The 17,552-nt window shown below is 38.2% G+C and overlaps 1 protein-coding gene across 4 annotated transcripts in view; it reads right to left on the bottom strand.

Annotated features, from left to right (window-relative positions):
• fz2 (frizzled 2) overlaps window positions 1-17,552 on the bottom strand; it is a 604,999-nt gene that overhangs the window by 429,025 nt on the left and 158,422 nt on the right. Inside the window, exon 4 of one of the 4 annotated variants that reach the window (XM_073986047.1) lies at window positions 4,250-4,278. The exons of the other annotated variants lie outside the window; for them this stretch is intronic. The gene's annotated coding sequence lies outside the window, so the exon portion shown is untranslated. The remainder of the gene's footprint in view (window positions 1-4,249; window positions 4,279-17,552) is intronic. 4 annotated transcript variants of the gene reach the window in all.

Raw genomic sequence — 17,552 nt, 5'->3', positions numbered from 1 at the left:
GTTGTTTCTGTTGTCTAAGGAGATTTAATGTTGCCTATATAGGACTTCAATAGGCCTTTTGTTACCAATGGAATACCTCAAGAGGTATTCTGTCGCTTATAGTGGACCTCAAGAGGTCTCCTCTTGTAAATGAAAGATCTCAAGAGGTCTTCAGTTGCCTGTAGAAGATTTCGAAAAGTGTTCGGTTGCCTATAGAGGACCTCCGGAAGCCTTCTGTTGCCTATAGAAGACATTTTGAGGTCTTCAGTTTCCTATAGAGGATCAGAATTGGCCTTCTGTGGGCTATAGAAGACCTTTTAATTTCTGCTGTTTCCTATAGATGAGCAGAATTGGCCTTCAGTTGGCTATAGAAGACCTCAAGAGGTATTCTGTTTTCTATAGAAATCATAAGTGGTCTTATGTTGCCCATAGAAGACCTCAAGGGACCTTCTGTTGGCTGTCGAAGACCTCAAGATTTCTATTGTGTACATAAGACCTTAAGAGGTCTTCCGTTGCCTATGGAGGACATCACAAGGTCATCTGTTGCCTACAGCGAAAGTCAGGACGTCTTCAGTTGTCTATACAGGACCTAAAGTTGTTTCTGTTGTCTGCTTCACTTCAATAGGCCTTTTGTTGCCTATGGAATACCTCATGAGGTATTCTGTCGCTTATAGAGGACCTCAAGAGGTCCCTTCCTGTTAATGGAATGTCTCAAGAGGCCTTCAGTTACCTATAGAAGATCTCGAAATGTGTTTGGTTGCCTTTAGAGGACCTCCGGAAGCCTTCTGTTACTTATTGAGGACTTCAAGACATTTTCTGTTGCCTATAGAAGACCTTTTGAGGTCTTCTGTTTCCTATAGAGGAGCAGAATTGGCCTTCTGTTGGCTATAGAAGACCTTTTAAGGTCTTCTGTTTCTATAGATGAGCAGAATTGGACTTCAGTTGCCTATGGAACACCTCAAGAGGTATTCTGTTGTCTATAGAAAATCATAAGTGGCCTTATGTTGCCCATAGAGGATCTCAAGGGACCTTCTGTTGGCTGTCGAAGACCTCAAGATTTATATTGTGTACATAAGACCTTAAGATATCTTCCGTTGCCTATGGAGGACATCTCGAGGTCATCTGTTGCCTATAGCGGAAGTCAGGAGGTCTTCAGTTGTCTATATAGGACCTGAAGTTGTTTCTGTTGTCTAAGGAGATTTAATGTTGCCTATATAGGACTTCAATAGGCCTTTTGTTACCAATGGAATACCTCAAGAGGTATTCTGTCGCTTATAGTGGACCTCAAGAGGTCTCCTCTTGTAAATGAAAGATCTCAAGAGGTCTTCAGTTGCCTGTAGAAGATTTCGAAAGGTGTTCGGTTGCCTATAGAGGACCTCCGGAAGCCTTCTGTTGCCTATAGAAGACATTTTGAGGTCTTCAGTTTCCTATAGAGGATCAGAATTGGCCTTCTGTGGGCTATAGAAGACCTTTTAATTTCTGCTGTTTCCTATAGATGAGCAGAATTGGCCTTCAGTTGGCTATAGAAGACCTCAAGAGGTATTCTGTTTTCTATAGAAATCATAAGTGGTCTTATGTTGCCCATAGAAGACCTCAAGGGACCTTCTGTTGGCTGTCGAAGACCTCAAGATTTCTATTGTGTACATAAGACCTTAAGAGGTCTTCCGTTGCCTATGGAGGACATCACGAGGTCATCTGTTGCCTATAGCGAAAGTCAGGACGTCTTCAGTTGTCTATACAGGACCTAAAGTTGTTTCTGTTGTCTACTTCACTTCAATAGGCCTTTTGTTGCCTATGGAATACCTCATGAGGTATTCTGTCGCTTATAGAGGACCTCAAGAGGTCCCCTCCTGTTAATGGAAGGTCTCAAGAGGCCTTCAGTTACCTATAGAAGATCTCGGATGTTCGGTTGCCTTTAGAGGACCTCCGGAAGCCTTCTGTTACTTATTGAGGACTTCAAGACATTTTCTGTTGCCTATAGAAGACCTTTTGGGGTCTTCTGTTTCCTATAGAGGAGCAGAATTGGCCTTCTGTTGGCTATAGAAGACCTTTTAAGGTCTTCTGTTTCCTATAGATGAGCAGAATTGGACTTCATGTTCAGTTGGCTATAGAAGACCTCAAGAGGTATTCTGTTGTCTATAGAAACTCATAAGTGGTCTTATGTTGCCCATAGAAGACCTCAAGGGACCTTCTGTTGGCTGTCGAAGACCTCAAGATTTCTATTGTGTACATAAGACCTTAAGAGGTCTTCCGTTGCCTTTGGAGGTTTTCAAGAGGGTTGCTCCTGTGTATACAAAACTTCAAGATTCATTCTTTAGGCAACAGGTCTGTTCTTAAGAAATCTTCCTTTGGGAGACCTCAGAAGGTCTTTGGTTGTCTATAGAGGATCTAAAGACGTCTTCTGTTGACTATAGAAGACTTCAAGAAAGAAGACCTCACGACCTCTTCTGCTGACTACAAAAGACCTTACAAAATTTTCGGGTGCCTACACTGGACCTCAGGGGCTCTTCTGTTGCCTATAAAGGAACTCAAGATATCTTTGGTTGTCTATAGAGGAGTTCATGACTTCAAGAGGTCTTCTGTTGCCTATGGAAGACCTCAAGAGACCTTCTGCTGCCTAAAGGCGATATATAGAAGTCTGTTGTTGCCTATAGAAGACCCCAAGCGTTCATCTGGTGCCTATAGAAGACTTCAAAAAGTCTTCCGTTGTCTATATGGCACCTCACGAGTTCTTCTGTTGCCTACAAAAGTCCTTAACAAGTCTTCCGGTGCCTACACTGGTCCGGTGTCTACGGAGACCTCTGGTTGTCTATAGAGGATCTCAAGAGGTCTCATTCCTTATCTTATCTTTTGTTGCCTATAGAATCCCTTGTTTTGTTGCAATAGGAGCTTCAAGAGATGTTCTGTTGCCTTTTTGTTGAAGTGTTTTAAAATAATAATACATCAATATTTTGGCTGACTTTTTTCAATTCCATAAGAATGTGATTTATTAAAAGATCGGAATCCGGCTTTAACTTCTTTTATTTAATTGAAATCTACAAAAACTGTTTTGCGAATTCTAGACTTCAAACGTCAATACAAAACATTTTAGTGGTCTTATATTTCTATGTGGTCTCTAAATATTAGTGCGAAGGCAAGGATGAATTCTTTTTCAAAACTATTTATTTCTACCAATTTTTAAATTAAATTTATGATTTAAAACTGAATTGCCAAATCTCTGTCTACAAATCATATTGCAGCACCGATTATAACGAACAAGACAATATTGTTGTTATAGTATACTTTTAGGCTTACAAAGTGATGCAGAGATATCAAAAGCTCCATTAAAGCTGTATATTGTAACAAGTTGGAATAAAATCCTCAATCATTAGGCTTAATTACTTTCAGGTGTGCATACAGAGCCTTAAGCCTTTCTGTGGCATGAAGTATATCAACAGCAACTTCATTGCATACATTTAGGGGAGAGGGGGAGATAATAACATTTCTGGGAAATATCTTAAAAGAATAAATTCTTTATTAAAAGTTGTGAAGTGAAATGAATTAGGAATTTTATACAGTTACAAAGAAACTATCAAATTGCTGTTGTGTTATTGCAGTAGTCTTTACGTAAATTGTGAGTTACAACAAGTTAAGGCTTAAGTTAGGCATTATATGGCATACAGTCAGAAGACAAGAGCAACAAACACATACATACATTTGCATTGGACAAAAATAAATGAACATCTTTGTCTTTGGGTCCTTAAGGTATGGCTTTGTGTAACCAAGGATACAAAGAAAAAAAACGAGGAAACATATTTGAAAAGGTTTCTGCATAATTTTAGGAGATAACATAAATTAAAATTCATAGTATACTTTAAGGCATAACTATGAATAACTGAGAAGTTGTGAGAAATTTGGAAAGTAAATTTTATAGAATTTTTTTGCGCTACTGTTTCAAATAATATATATGTTCATAGAAACCAGTTTCAGTATCTCTGATTGCTTTTGGAAATAAAATGGAATTTGTGTTGCATACATTTAGGCTAGCAAATGCATATTGATATTTCATTACATGTATTCACAGGCGAGTAAGTGTAAATTCTTGTTCAATATTCATTTGAATCTGTTTTGTTTTTTTTTCTTTGTTATCAAAATTGATTGCACAATCCATTAAAATTTAGTATCTAATAGTATAGCATACACCTAGAGGCTAATAAATGCAATAACTTTTCATGTACTGCAGCAGAAAAACAAAATAAAAACCAAACGAAAATTGTCCTGACTTGATTACCTTTTTACTGTGGCAGTGGTAACGGCAAGCTGTAATTAAAAAAGGAGTAAATATGATTCGATTTTTGTGCCAAGAAATTGCAGTAATAATGGCTAAAGCAGAGACGTATGTAAGAAGGTCCTGGACCCCTCCGAAATGAAAAATTTAGAAATTTTTTGTGTATTTCTGTTTTGCTTATTTCGTCCTTTGTAAACAAGCGAGCATTTCTGGCTATGTGGGTGAGCCCTGTAGTGGAATTCTGTAACTCATTTTTTGAGTTACCGACAAAAATCGGTAACATTAAAACGCAAAATTATGAATGAAAAGTATCAATAAAAGTTGACAGCACTGTTGCTATCGGTTGAATTTAGCAACAGCTTTATTTTGGTTGTTTACTTACCGGAAAATATCGTTAATTACCGAAATTAGAAGCATTTTAATTTTACCGATATTTGTCGGCAACTCGAAAATTGAGCTACAGAATTCCACTACTGAGTTGAGTTACAGGCTTTAAATACAGTTGCCATATCTAACTCTCATTGGAAAAATCCTTAACCTCTCCTAAGTATATATATCTTCCGGAAACCCTCAAAATCATGTTCCTTACGCTACTGGCCATTGACTTGCACTCGGAGAGTAACCAAACTTCCTTTTTTGTTATTTACTTTTTTTGTTCTTTTGTTTCACCACAAGAGTTTCGATGTAAATTCATTAATTTGCAAACTTTATCTGTTCTACACAGTACCCGACACCACTACTGATGGCTGATGGGAAATTCCAACACAATTGCACAAATTTGCTGCTCGTGTGTGTCTAAGTGTAGAACACATGCAAAACCGATTTGTTTAAATAAGAATTTGAATTTCATTGAAACAAAAATTGTTAGTTGTTATCCTTGCATGATGTCCTTTACAGTTGTAAAAAGTTTTTGTTGTCTCTCGAATACCGCAGACATTGCTAATGAACAAACAATAATGTTGAAGATAGAAAGATAGTTGAAATTGTCGCCCAGCTTGCAAAATGGCATCTTGTTGTGGGGGAAGTTGATGTTGGACGGGGAAAGTAGAAATTTAGCAGAGAATATGGATCAAGAGAGATTTTAGAATATTTTTTCTATGCAGTGATTTATCGATACGGAAGAGGTTTCACGGATCAAAATACAAGGAGGCTATACAGAAAATCTGAAAGGCTTTTTGTTGATAATACAAAAGACCTCAGAGACCTTCTGTTGATATACAAATGACCCAGAGGTCTTCTGTTAATATATACCGAAGAGCTCAGAGACCTTATGTTGCTGTAAAGAAGACCTACGGTGACTTCTGTAGTTATAAAGCAGACCTCAGACGTCGTATGAATACCTCATAAGGGACAGAGTGAGGTCTTCTGTATGACACGAGAAGGCCTTCTAGGTTTCTTTTATATCAAAAGAAAGCATCTAAGGATCTTACAAGGCTCTGAAGACCTCTGTATAACAAAAGAAAGCGTCTGAGGTTTTCTTTATACCAATAGAAGGCCACTGAGGTGTTCCATATAGCAATATGAGTAACGGCAGGTTTTATGTTCTTCTGTAACCTAACAGATGGCCGCTGAAGTCAATCCGATGAGCTACAGAAGGTGTCTGAGGTACTATGAATAGTAACATAAGTTCTCTGAGGTCTTCTGTAAAGCAACTGAAGGTCTCTGGAGCCGTTATAAGGGTCTGAGGTTTTCTGTGTAACACCAGAACACATTTGTGGTCTTCTGTATAGCCACAAAAGGTCTGTGAGGTACTCTATATAGAAACATAAGGTCCCTGAGGTATTCTGTATAGCAACGGAAGTCCTCTCAAGTATTCTGTCTAGGTTTTATATTGCACGGCTCAAAATACAAGGAGATTATATACAGAAGACATCGGAGGCTTTTTCTTGATATATATAAAATACCTCAGAGGCTTTATGGTATTATATGGAAAACTTTAGAGGTCTTAGGTTAACAGACGTCTTATGAAGACCTCATAAGGGTCTGAGTGAGGTCTTCTGTATGACACCAGAAGGTCTTCTAAGAGTCTTTTGTAGCAAAAGAAAGCCTCTAAAGATCTCATAAGCCACTGAAGTCCTCTGTATATCAAGAGAAGGCGTCTGAGGTTTTCTATATACCAACAGAAGGCCTCTGAGATGTTCTTTATAGCAATATGAATTCTGTACCCTAACAGATAGCCGCTGAGGTCATACCGATGAGCTACAGAAGGTCTCTCAGGTACTATGTATAATAGCATATGTTCTCTGAGGTCTTCTGTAAAGCAAATGAAGGTTTCTGGAGCCGTCATAAGGGTCTGAGGTTTTCTGTGTAACACCAGAACGCATATGTTGTCTTCTGTATACTGAGGTCATACCAATTAGCTACAGAAGGTGTCTGAGGTACTATGAATAGGAACATAAGTTCTCTGAGGTGTTCTGTAAAGAAACTAAAGGTCGGAGGTTTTCTGTGTAACACCAGAACACATCTGTGGTCTTCTGTATAGCCACAAAAGGTCTATGAGGTACTCTATATAGAAACATAAGGTCACTGAGGTATTCTGTATAGCAACGGAAGTCCTCTCAGGTGTTCTGTCTAGATTTTATATTGCACGGCTCAAAATACAAGGAGGTTATATACAGAAGACATCAGTGGCTTTTTCTTGAACTTTAGAGGTCTTCGGTTAACAGACGTCCTATGAAGACCTCATAAAGGTCTGAGTGAGGTCCTCTTTATGACACCAGAAGGCCTTCTAAGTGTCTTTTGTAGCAAAAGAAAGCCTCTAAAGATCTCATAAGCCACTGAAGTCCTCTGTATACCAACGGAAGGCGTCTGAGGTTTTCTATATACCAACAGAAGGCCCATAAGGGTCTGAGGTTTTCTGTGTAACACCAGAACACATCTGTGGTCTTCTGTATAGCCACAAAAGGTCTGTGAGGTACTCTGTATAGAAACATAAGGTTTCTGAGGTATTCTCTATAGCAACAGAATGGCCTCTCAGGTGTTCTGTATAAATATCGAAGGCCCCTGAAGACCTCATAAGGGTTTGAGATCTTTAAAAGGCCTTTGGGGTATTCCGAATATAAACAATGGGCCTCAGAAATTCTTCTGTATGGAAACAAAAAGCCTCTCTTATAGAAATAGACACCGTTTAAGGTTTTTGTATAGCAGCAAAAAGACTTAAGCAAGAGAGACTTATGTTGCTAAACAAAAGGTTTCCGAAATTTTCTCTATATCACCAAAAGTCTCTGAGGTGTTTGTATAAAACCAGAAGGGCTTTGTCTTCTGTATAGTAACAGAAGGGCCTGGCATTATCAAAGTATCTGATGTCTTCTTTATAGCAACATATGGCCTATTAGGTCTTCTTTATATTAACATAACGATTCTTAGATCTTCTGTATATCAATATAAAGTCTCCGATATCTTCCATAGCAACAGAAATTTTCTAATATCATCCGTAAAGTAACAGTAGCCATCTGCGAACCAGAATGCCTCTAAAGTCTCCTGTATAGTAATTGATAGCATCTAGGGGCTTCTGCTGATAATCAGAATTTTTCTGCTAGATAGCAGACATCAGAGACGTTCTGTTGCTATACAAAAGACCTCAGAAGCCTTGTTTTAATATATTGAAGATATTAACGTCCTTCATAGGCAACAAACGCCTTTTTTGAGATTTTTACAGGCTACCGAAAACATCCAGAGGTTTTCTGTTGATTGTAGAAGACCGCAGGAGGTCTTCTCTTGCCTACTGACGTCCTCGAGATGTATTCTCTTTACTAGACATTTTGAGGTTTTCTACAGACTACAGAAGACCTCAGGAGGTCTTTTACAGAAGGTCTTATAAGTATTCTTTCTAGCAACAGATTGCATATTAGTTCTTCGGTATATTAACAGAAGGATTCTTGGGTTTTCGGTATAGCAACGTAAGGTCTCCGAGGTCTTCCATTTTCTCTAATATCATCCGTAGAGACGTCCTCGAGATGTCTTCTCTTTACTAGACCATTTAAGGTATTCTCTTAACAACAAAAAACCTCTTCCGGAATGCTATAGGCAACAGAAGACCTCTTGAGGTCTTTGATATGCAAAAAAAGAACACTTGGCCTTAAATGTAGACAACAGCAGACTGAGGTGTTTTGTAGGCAACTGAAGATCTTTTAAGGTCTTCAAAAGGCAACAGAAGAGCTCATGAGGCCATTCATGGGAAACAGACAAGGACATTTGATAACCCACAACAGAAGACATTTTAAGGTCTTCTACAGAATACAAAAGACCTCAGGAGTTATTTTACAGTCAACACAACACTTCAATATAAGACCTCTTGAGATCTTCTGTTGGCAACAGAAGACACCTTGAGATCTTCTGTGGGCAACAATAACTTCATGAAGTCTTCTATAGGCAACAGGAGACCTCTTGAGGTCCTCTAAAGTCATCAGAAGGCCCCTTGAGGTCTTCTATAAGAAATGGAAGACCTCTATATTCAACTGAAGACTTTTTAAGGATTTACATTGGAAACATAAGACCTCTTGAGGCCCTCTATAAGCAACATAAGACTTCTTGGAGTCTTTAAAAGACCTCTTTATGCATTCTATAGACTACAGAAAAACTCTGGAAATCTCATATAAGCAAGATAATACCTCATGAATACTTTTATAGGCAATAGAAGACCTCTTGAGGTCTTCTATAGGCAACAGAGACCTCATAAGATCTGCAATGGACAACATTAGAACTTTTTCGGTATTCTATATGCAGCAAAATACAGACAACAGAAGACCTCTTGAAGGCAACAGACGGCCTCTGGAAATCTTCCATTGACAACAGACGACCTCTTGAGGTTTTCTATAGGTAACAGAGACCTCATAAGATATACTGTGGGCAACATAAGACCTCATGAGATCTGCAATAGACAACATTAGAAACTTTTGCGGTACTCTGTAAGCAGCAGAAGACCTTTGGGGTCTTCTATAGGAAACATTAGAACCTTCAAGGTATTTTACAGACAACAGATGACCTCTTGAAGGCAACAGACGGCCTCTTGAAATATTCCATAGGCAACATACCACCTCTTGAGGTCTTCTATCTAGGCAACAGAGACCTCATAAGATATACTGTGGGCAACAGACGTCTCCCCCAGCCAACACCAGACCTATATAAGTGTACCATGTGTAACAGAAAACTTTTTGAGGCAACAGGAGACCTCTTAAAGTCTGCTATAGAAAATAGAAGACCTTTTGATTTACTCTATAGACAACAGAACAACAGAAGTCCTCTTGATGCCTTTTTTAACCTACAGAAGAACTTTTAAGGTTTTTGATAGCCTACAGAAAATCTCTGAAGGCAACAGAGTCTTCTGATATATTGCCGTACACTTATAGGCAATATAAGGGCGCGTAAAGACTTTTATAGGCAACAGAAGATCCCCTAAAGTCCTCTATATACAACAGAAGACCTCTATAGGCAACTGAAGACCTTTTAAGGATTTCCATAGGAATCAGAAGACCTCTTGAGGCCTTCTATAAGAAACATAAGACCTCTTGGAGTCTTCAAGAAGCAACAAAAGACATCTTTAGGTATTCTTTAGACTACAGTATTCTATAGACAACAGAGACCTCATAAGATCTTTAATATACAACCTAAGACCTTTTGCGGTATACTGTAGGCAGCAGAAGACCCTTGGGGTCTTCTATAGGAAACATTAGAAACCTTGAGGTATTTTATAGACAACAAAAGACCTCTTGATCTTGATCTGCTATATAACAGAAGAACTTTTGAAGTATTCTGTTGGCAGCAGAATATCCCTTGACGTCTGCCTAAGCCAACAGAAAATCTCTAGAAGTCTTCCATATGCAATAGAAGACACCAGCTCTTAAGTTCTGCTATAGAAAATAGAAGACCTTTGGAGGTATTCTGTAGACAACAGAAGACTTCCTGAGATTTCCTGTGGAAAACAGAAGACCCCTTTTGGTCTTATATAATAAGCATAAGGCCCCTTGAGGTCTGCTATAGATAAGAAAGAACCCTCTTAAGGTCTCCTATAGGTAACAGAGGACCACTGGAAGTCTTCTTCAAACCACAAATTACACTTTCAGCAACATTAGAACCCTTGAGTTTTTTTATAGACAACAGAAGACCTCTCGATATTGATCTGCTTTATAACAGAAGAACTTTTGAGGTATTCTGTTGGCAGCAGAATATCCGTTGACGTCTGCCCAAGTCAACAGAAAATCTCTAGAAGTCACAAGACTTCTTGATGTCTGTCATAAGCAAAAGGATAGCTCTTAAGTTCTGCTATAGAAAATAGAAGACCTTTGGAGGTATTCTGTAGGCAACAGAAGACTTCCTGAGATTTCCTGTAGAAAACAGAAGACCCCTTGCGGTCTTACATAATAAGCATAAGGCCCCTTGAGGTATGCTATATACAATAGAGAACCTCTTAAGGTCTCCTATAGGTAACAGAGGAACTCTGTCTTCTATAACCCCCAAAAGACTCTTTTGGAATACTTCAGACAACAAAATACCTCTTTTGGTCTTCTGTGGACAACAGAAGACATTTTAAGACCTTCTTTGGGCAACAGAAGGTCACTTGGGGTCTTGAATAGACAACAGGAGACCACCCCAACCTCTTCAAGAGTTATTCTATTGTCTATAGCAGGTCTTAAGGGGTCTTCTGTTGACTATAGAAACCTCAAGAGGCCTTATGTTGTCCATAATATACACTAAGAGGATTTCTGTTGTCTAAAGAAGACTTCAGGAAGCCTTCTGTTGTCTAAAAACGAACTCTGGAGGTCTTCTGTTACCTATAGAGGATTTTGGGATTTTCTGCTGTCTATAGAAGACCTAAAAAGGTCTTACTTTGCCTATAGCAGACCTCAGGATGGCTTCTGTTGCCAATAGAAAAATAGCAGGAGGTGTTTTGTTACCTATTGAGGGCATCTAGATATCTTACCCCCAGTTTATGTATTTCGAAACGAAAATGTGTGCGCATGAAAGACACCCAAACTTTAGTTTTTGAAATATTATTTCATTTGCTTTTGCTTCAAAACAAAAAAACAAATTTGAAATACACACTCAAATTTGGTAGTTTTTCTTCCGCATTCGTTTTCTTATCGACATACATAAACAGACCCTTATACTGCCTATAGAAGACTTGAAGAGCTCTTTTGTTGTCTATAAAAGACCTCCGTACGTATTTTGATGCCTATGGAAGAACTCAGGTCTGCCGTTGCTTATGGAAGACTTTAAGTGGCATTTTGTTGCCGCATGAGGTCTTCTGTTTCCTAAAGAAGACTTCAAGAGGTCATATGTTGGCTATTGAACATTTAAAGAGGCCTTCTGAGTCCTAAATTAAACCCTAAGATATCGTTTTTTGCACATTAAAGGCCTCAACAGGTCTTTTATTGTGTATTGAAAATCTAAGTGGGTATTCTTTCGCATACAGATGGCCTCAAGAGGTCTTCAGTTATATTAAAAAATCTAAGGAGGCCTTCTGTTGCCTATAGAAGACCTTAAAAGGGTCTTCTGTTACCTATATAAGACCGCAAAACTTCTTCTGCAGACTATTGAGGTCTTCCACAGGGGACATAATACCTCTTGAGAACTTTTTAGACAACTGAATATAAGAATACCTAAGAATGAATACCTAAGAAGGCCTCCTTCTTTAGTAGAGTTGTACAATCTAGTTCATTTAAATGATCTAGTTCAATAGTTCAGCTCTTTTAACTGAACTAGTTCAGTAATCTAGTTCATAGTTCAATATCCAGTTCAATCATTCGGATCCACTACCTTGATCCAAAACATAAACACATCACATTACGAGGGCATCACATAACACAGACGACGGCGTCACTTTATGCATTTGTGATCGACATGTTGAACTAGATTGTGAATCGTTCGTTCGTTGATCGTTCTTCGTGGATCTTTTGGTTGGCGCTCAGTGAACTATTGAACTATAATGAACTATATTGACTGATCTAGTTCATACGCTCTTTTCGATGAATCGTTCAATTGAACTAGTCCGTTCATGAACTATACAACTCTATTCTTTAGGCAAAAGAAGACCTCTTCAGATCATCTATATGCAAAAAAATACACATTGAGGTCTCCAATAGGCAATAGAAGACCTGTTGAGACCTTCAATGTCCAAAAGACAACCTCTTGAGGTCTAATTTATTACACAGAAGATCACATTAAATGTTCAGTAGCTAATAGATGACCTCCTGAAGTCTTCTTTAGGAAATAGAAGGCCTCTTGAGGCAACAAACGAGATCTCTCGTTGCGTTCTTGATGTCTTCTATGGGTATCAGAAGGTTTTGTCTTTCCTAATATTCCTACTACTTTGATTTATTGATGTTCGCAGAAATCCAACGAATCTGTGTATTAGAAAATGTTAATATTAAATATTTAAATAATTTGAAATACTTTGTTGTTGTTGTTGCTGCTCCTAAGTAATGTCGATTTCTAATTTATTATCACAATTCAGTTGTGGTCTTTTAATGACCAATCCTGTTATATTTTTGCTGGTTAGCTTTGGTCATTTCGATTACATGGCAGTCAGGCAGGCACACCCCGGAGGTCTAATAAAATTAGCCTAAAATGTTTCTGTTATTAGCCAAGCAAATACGATGAACGACGAATATTGTGGTTGGGCTATCTGTCGATATTCATATATTCCAGTTACAGCAACAATAACAGCAGTAGCACTAGCAGCAGCAGCGGCGGTCGTTTGTGGTAATTGTTGGTGGCATAATAAATTAGATTTATTAAATAAACAGCAAATGACTGGCAGGATATATCAGCAGAGGAATAGTAAAACTGGCAAAAACAAATGTCAATTATGGTTCTAAGTAGTTTTAATGAAATTTGAATTATGAAAATTGCTGTGGTTAATTTTGGACCAAAAAATAAAAACAGACAATGGGTTTAAAAATTAGTTCAAATCAAATGTAATAGAGGAGATAAGGCACACTGTGGATCTGTTAGAGAAATTATTGAAATGCGTTCATTTTAAAGCCATGTTCTACTTCTCATCCTAAAAGTATACTACAGATATGTATGTATGGGACCCCTTGCTACTATGCCACACAATTTGTATTTACATTAAAATGCATTACCAGCAATTTCTAGCAATGCTTTATTGCAACAACTTATTGTTATTCTAGGGACAAATATGATTAGAACTAATTGCTGAAGGCATAAATTGTCCTTGCCATCCACCACAATAGCATGGTTTTAATGGCATCCACGCTGTTCTTGCTGCATTCCTCCTCCTCCTCTACCAGTAGCAAGAGCCACACGCTCCAGCACCACAAAAGAATGTAACTCATTTACAACAATTATTATAATGTATAATGTACATTGAAACCGAATAGAATTGCATTTGTAGAAAGAAGCAAAAAAATATATAAAAATGGGGACTCAACAATTTCACAGTTGCCAACAATGAATGAGCAGCCACAAACAATGCTGCTTGGTCTGACTCTTTTGCTCCAAACAAACCGCATGTATAAGTTAGATACTTTGTCCCTCAACTTCCCCTGCTCGATCAATCACGGATGCTGATTGGCGCACTGGCATCTCCTCTACAATTCCCTCTGCGGATACCGTAGTGTGCGGATCGCCGCTGGGCATCGGTTGTTGTCGGTTTGCTCGCCTTGTTACACTTTGCTCTCACTGGAATAATTGTACTTGTAGTAGTATATGACATGGGATCCTCTGCGATCACTCAGAACCTCTGCGTTCACTTGTCATTAGTCATTTGTCGAAGAATAACGTCTACGCGTTATTACAAAAAGGCCTCTGTCGCCAATACCACCGATTACAAAAGGTAATCTCTTTGTTGTTAGAAAAGAATTGAATCACAATAAACTTCCAGCATATTATTATATTTAAACTGATACTGCTTGTGTTTTTATTTCTTTGGTTCTTTTCTCCCTCCACTGCTCATCATACGGTAATCCTGAGTTATCGAAGAAACCTATGGATTTCCCCTCCCTCAACTAGACATTTGGTCGCATCGAGCCGGATAGACGCCAGTATTGTTGTTGCTCCCTCTCTCTTGAACGAGAATTGAAGCTTTTGTTGTTGCTTTGCACGGAGAAATCATTGGATCATCTCACGTCACATATCATTGCTATCATTAATTACATCAACAAATCACAATACTAACACCAGGTACGTAAACTCAGATTTCCATAAAAAGTGAGCTACCGCGAGTGTTAGTATTTTTCGTTTCGTTTACCGTTTGAGCATTAATATAAAAATAAATAATTGGTCGAATTTCAATTACACTACGCGTGTGAATTAAATTCGTTGCCTTCATTCCCCCACCATACAGTCCACACAAATATTGTTGAAACTCGTTGTTGTACTGATCATCCACAGTCGCGGTGATCATACAAATCATTATCCCTGTTGTTGTTGTTCTTGTTATATTTGCTCCAGACCATTTGGTCTCGTCATAACAACGAACTCCCATTACTTCCAATCGCCTATTCTCATTGTAATCCCCAATTGTAGCTAAAAGTTCATATTGGTCGACTTATATTAACACTTCTTGTGTTAATACTTGCTTTTCTCACTACATAACACCTTAGTCGTTGCTAAACTTGTTATTTTCTTTTCGTTGTACTGATCACCTACGTCGCGTTGATCATACAAAGAAAGCATTCGGTGTTGTTACTTTGTAAAATTTGAATTGTGGCTTTTCTCATTTTAACTGAGAACTTGCAAATATATTTGTAATATTTGCAATAACAACATCGTCAACTTCCAATCACTCTTGCTCTCGTGTTATTAAATTATTACACGCACTGATCGAGCTCTCATTTATTTGTTATTGTTGTTATTCCCCAAGGATCTTTTCTATCGAAGACCTTTTCTTGAAAATTTGCATTGGCAAATTTAACAACAACACACATTGCACATTGTCGTTTGGTATTAGTTGTTGGTACGATCCTCTCCATCCAAAAATATTTGGCGTTGTTATTCCCCCCCCCCCCTCGGTTTACATAAAACCCTTTGAAAATTTGCACAGCCAAATTTACAATAACAACGCACCATCCAAATTCTCGCTGCATTTCATTTCTTTGTTGTATAGATCGTCAATCACCAACCAAACACATTCGTTTTTCTATTCTCCTACCTTTGTCGGTCAGGTATTTATTCTAATTTGAGAAATTACATGGTAATTATACCAACAACATTCCCGCCTTTTTAAGCGTCCCTTAAAAACTCTGCTGATCCTCAGCACTCACTTGCTTGGTCGTTTGCAACGTCTGTTGCTCAGTGGGAGCTTCACTGTTCACACATAACCATTTCTCTGCTAGCGTCACTTGTGTTGTCGAGTCCTCTTTGTGCTATATTCGTTGATGTCCCAGCACAGTGGGGTAAGATAGTACAAATAGTACAGTGGGGTAAAAGCACGAAAAGTTTTTTTCTAATAATTAATTTTGAAAATTATTTTTCGATAACTTTTGGAAATATAATTAATTGACAGTAGGGTTTTTGGAATTTTTGGACAAATTCACCCTACATTCGGCACTTATTGCACCAATTTCTAGCAGAGAGTATAAGTGAAAAATAGTTGTTTTTTGACTCTTTTTATATTGTTTTTGGCAATATTTGTTAAACATTTTGGATTAATATTTGAGTCTCCGTAGGGGTTTCGGTATTTTTGGACAAATACACCCTACTTTTGGCATACTTTGCACCAACTTGTCAACCGAACAATATATATTTCAGACAAATTAGTTGATTTGCGTTGATTTTCTGGTGCAAACATTAGTGTTTTCCTATTAATAGCTTATCTGTCTCTAGATTTTGGACAACTACACCCTACCATTGGCTTATCTCACCTTATCATACACCCTACACTTGGTAGCACCATACACAGTTTCGTATATGTGCAAGTTTTTATCATTTTTTTTAGCCAAATTAAAGTAGTTTTTGTTAGCCTGAGAAAGTTTCTTTAAATTTTCTCTTATTTCGCCATACTTTAATTTCAAATATCATCACCTCTTGCTATTATTCCTTTGTATTTGTACAATTCTGGAGGTTTTTGTGGAAATTTCTTATTTCCTTTGAGCTATAGCAATTTGTGCTTCAACTGAGTTTCCTCTTTTCACCATTCCTCATAGTTTGTTGCAAATTCGATTGTAGATTTTCACTTATTTTTCTGAATTTAAACATCGAGATGTCAGTCACCCCACACACTCGTTTTGTTAGAGCTTCTGACATCTTTTTGAAACGTGTAGCATCGTTTGAGCAGAGAAGTGAATCCAACAATAATGTATATTATTTCGAAATCCACAGTTCTGAGTTTCAAAAATTGTGGTCTAAAGTCAGAAGCACTTATGATGAGTGCAAAAACTACCTCACGACGTCCGAGACTGCACAGGATAATGGTATTGATGTCGTTGAGGAAAAGTACGCCACATCCTACATTGCTTACCTTCGGTGCATTAGCACAATTAGTCGGCATCTTGAGCGCCTTAAAACTCCTGATAGTGAAACTCCTTCACCTGCTATAGCTTCTGCAATCTCACCACCTCCACCAAATGAATTGTTGTTCGTTTCAAAGGAAACACCATCTCCCATTTTGCTTTCTAGCGAGTCTTTAGCCCCTGTTTCTGTGCAGTCTACTCCTCTTGGTGTAATTGTCCCAACAGAAACTTCCTCCACCACAACTTGTAGTGACCCTGCTAATAATCATTGCTTCAGATCAACTGTCGATAACCATAGTCTACTTTTACCTCCCATCGACATTGATGTTTTTGCTGGCGACTTTACGTCTTGGCCAACCTTCCGAGATTTATTCACCGCTCTATACATCCACAATTCGGGTCTTTCCGATATTGAACGTTTTTGGTATTTGTTGCAGAAGACCACCGGTGAGGCTAGGGAAATTGTTTCGAAATTTCCACTCACCAACACTAGTTTCCCCTTAGCGTGGAAAGCTTTGTCGGATACGTACGACAATAAGCGTATTTTGGTAAATAGTCACATCCAGCAATTGCTTAATCTCCCTTCTTTTAATAAAGAAACTAGTTCTGATTTGAAAATTCTTCAACGCGGCTTAAATAGTTGTCTAGCTGCAATGATCGTCTTTGACGTCATCACGGATCATTGGGATCCAATAATAGTTTGTATTTGCTTGCAGCGTTTGCCTAAATTGACATTGACTCTGTGGGAGCAAAGTATCAAAAACAAGTCGTCTTTGCCTTCCTGGAAAGACTTAGATGCTTTCCTCACAGAGAGGATACAAACATTGACTTGTATCCAAAACTTGTATGGAAATCAGGTCACAAAGAAAGTTGTCTCATCTCGCTCCTCCAAT

The sequence above is a fragment of the Musca autumnalis genome, unplaced genomic scaffold (assembly GCF_047663935.1).
Source record: "Musca autumnalis isolate F117 unplaced genomic scaffold, ASM4766393v1 scaffold_4, whole genome shotgun sequence".
NCBI lineage: Eukaryota > Metazoa > Arthropoda > Insecta > Diptera > Muscidae > Musca > Musca autumnalis.
This window is presented reverse-complemented; position numbering and strand designations above follow the sequence as displayed.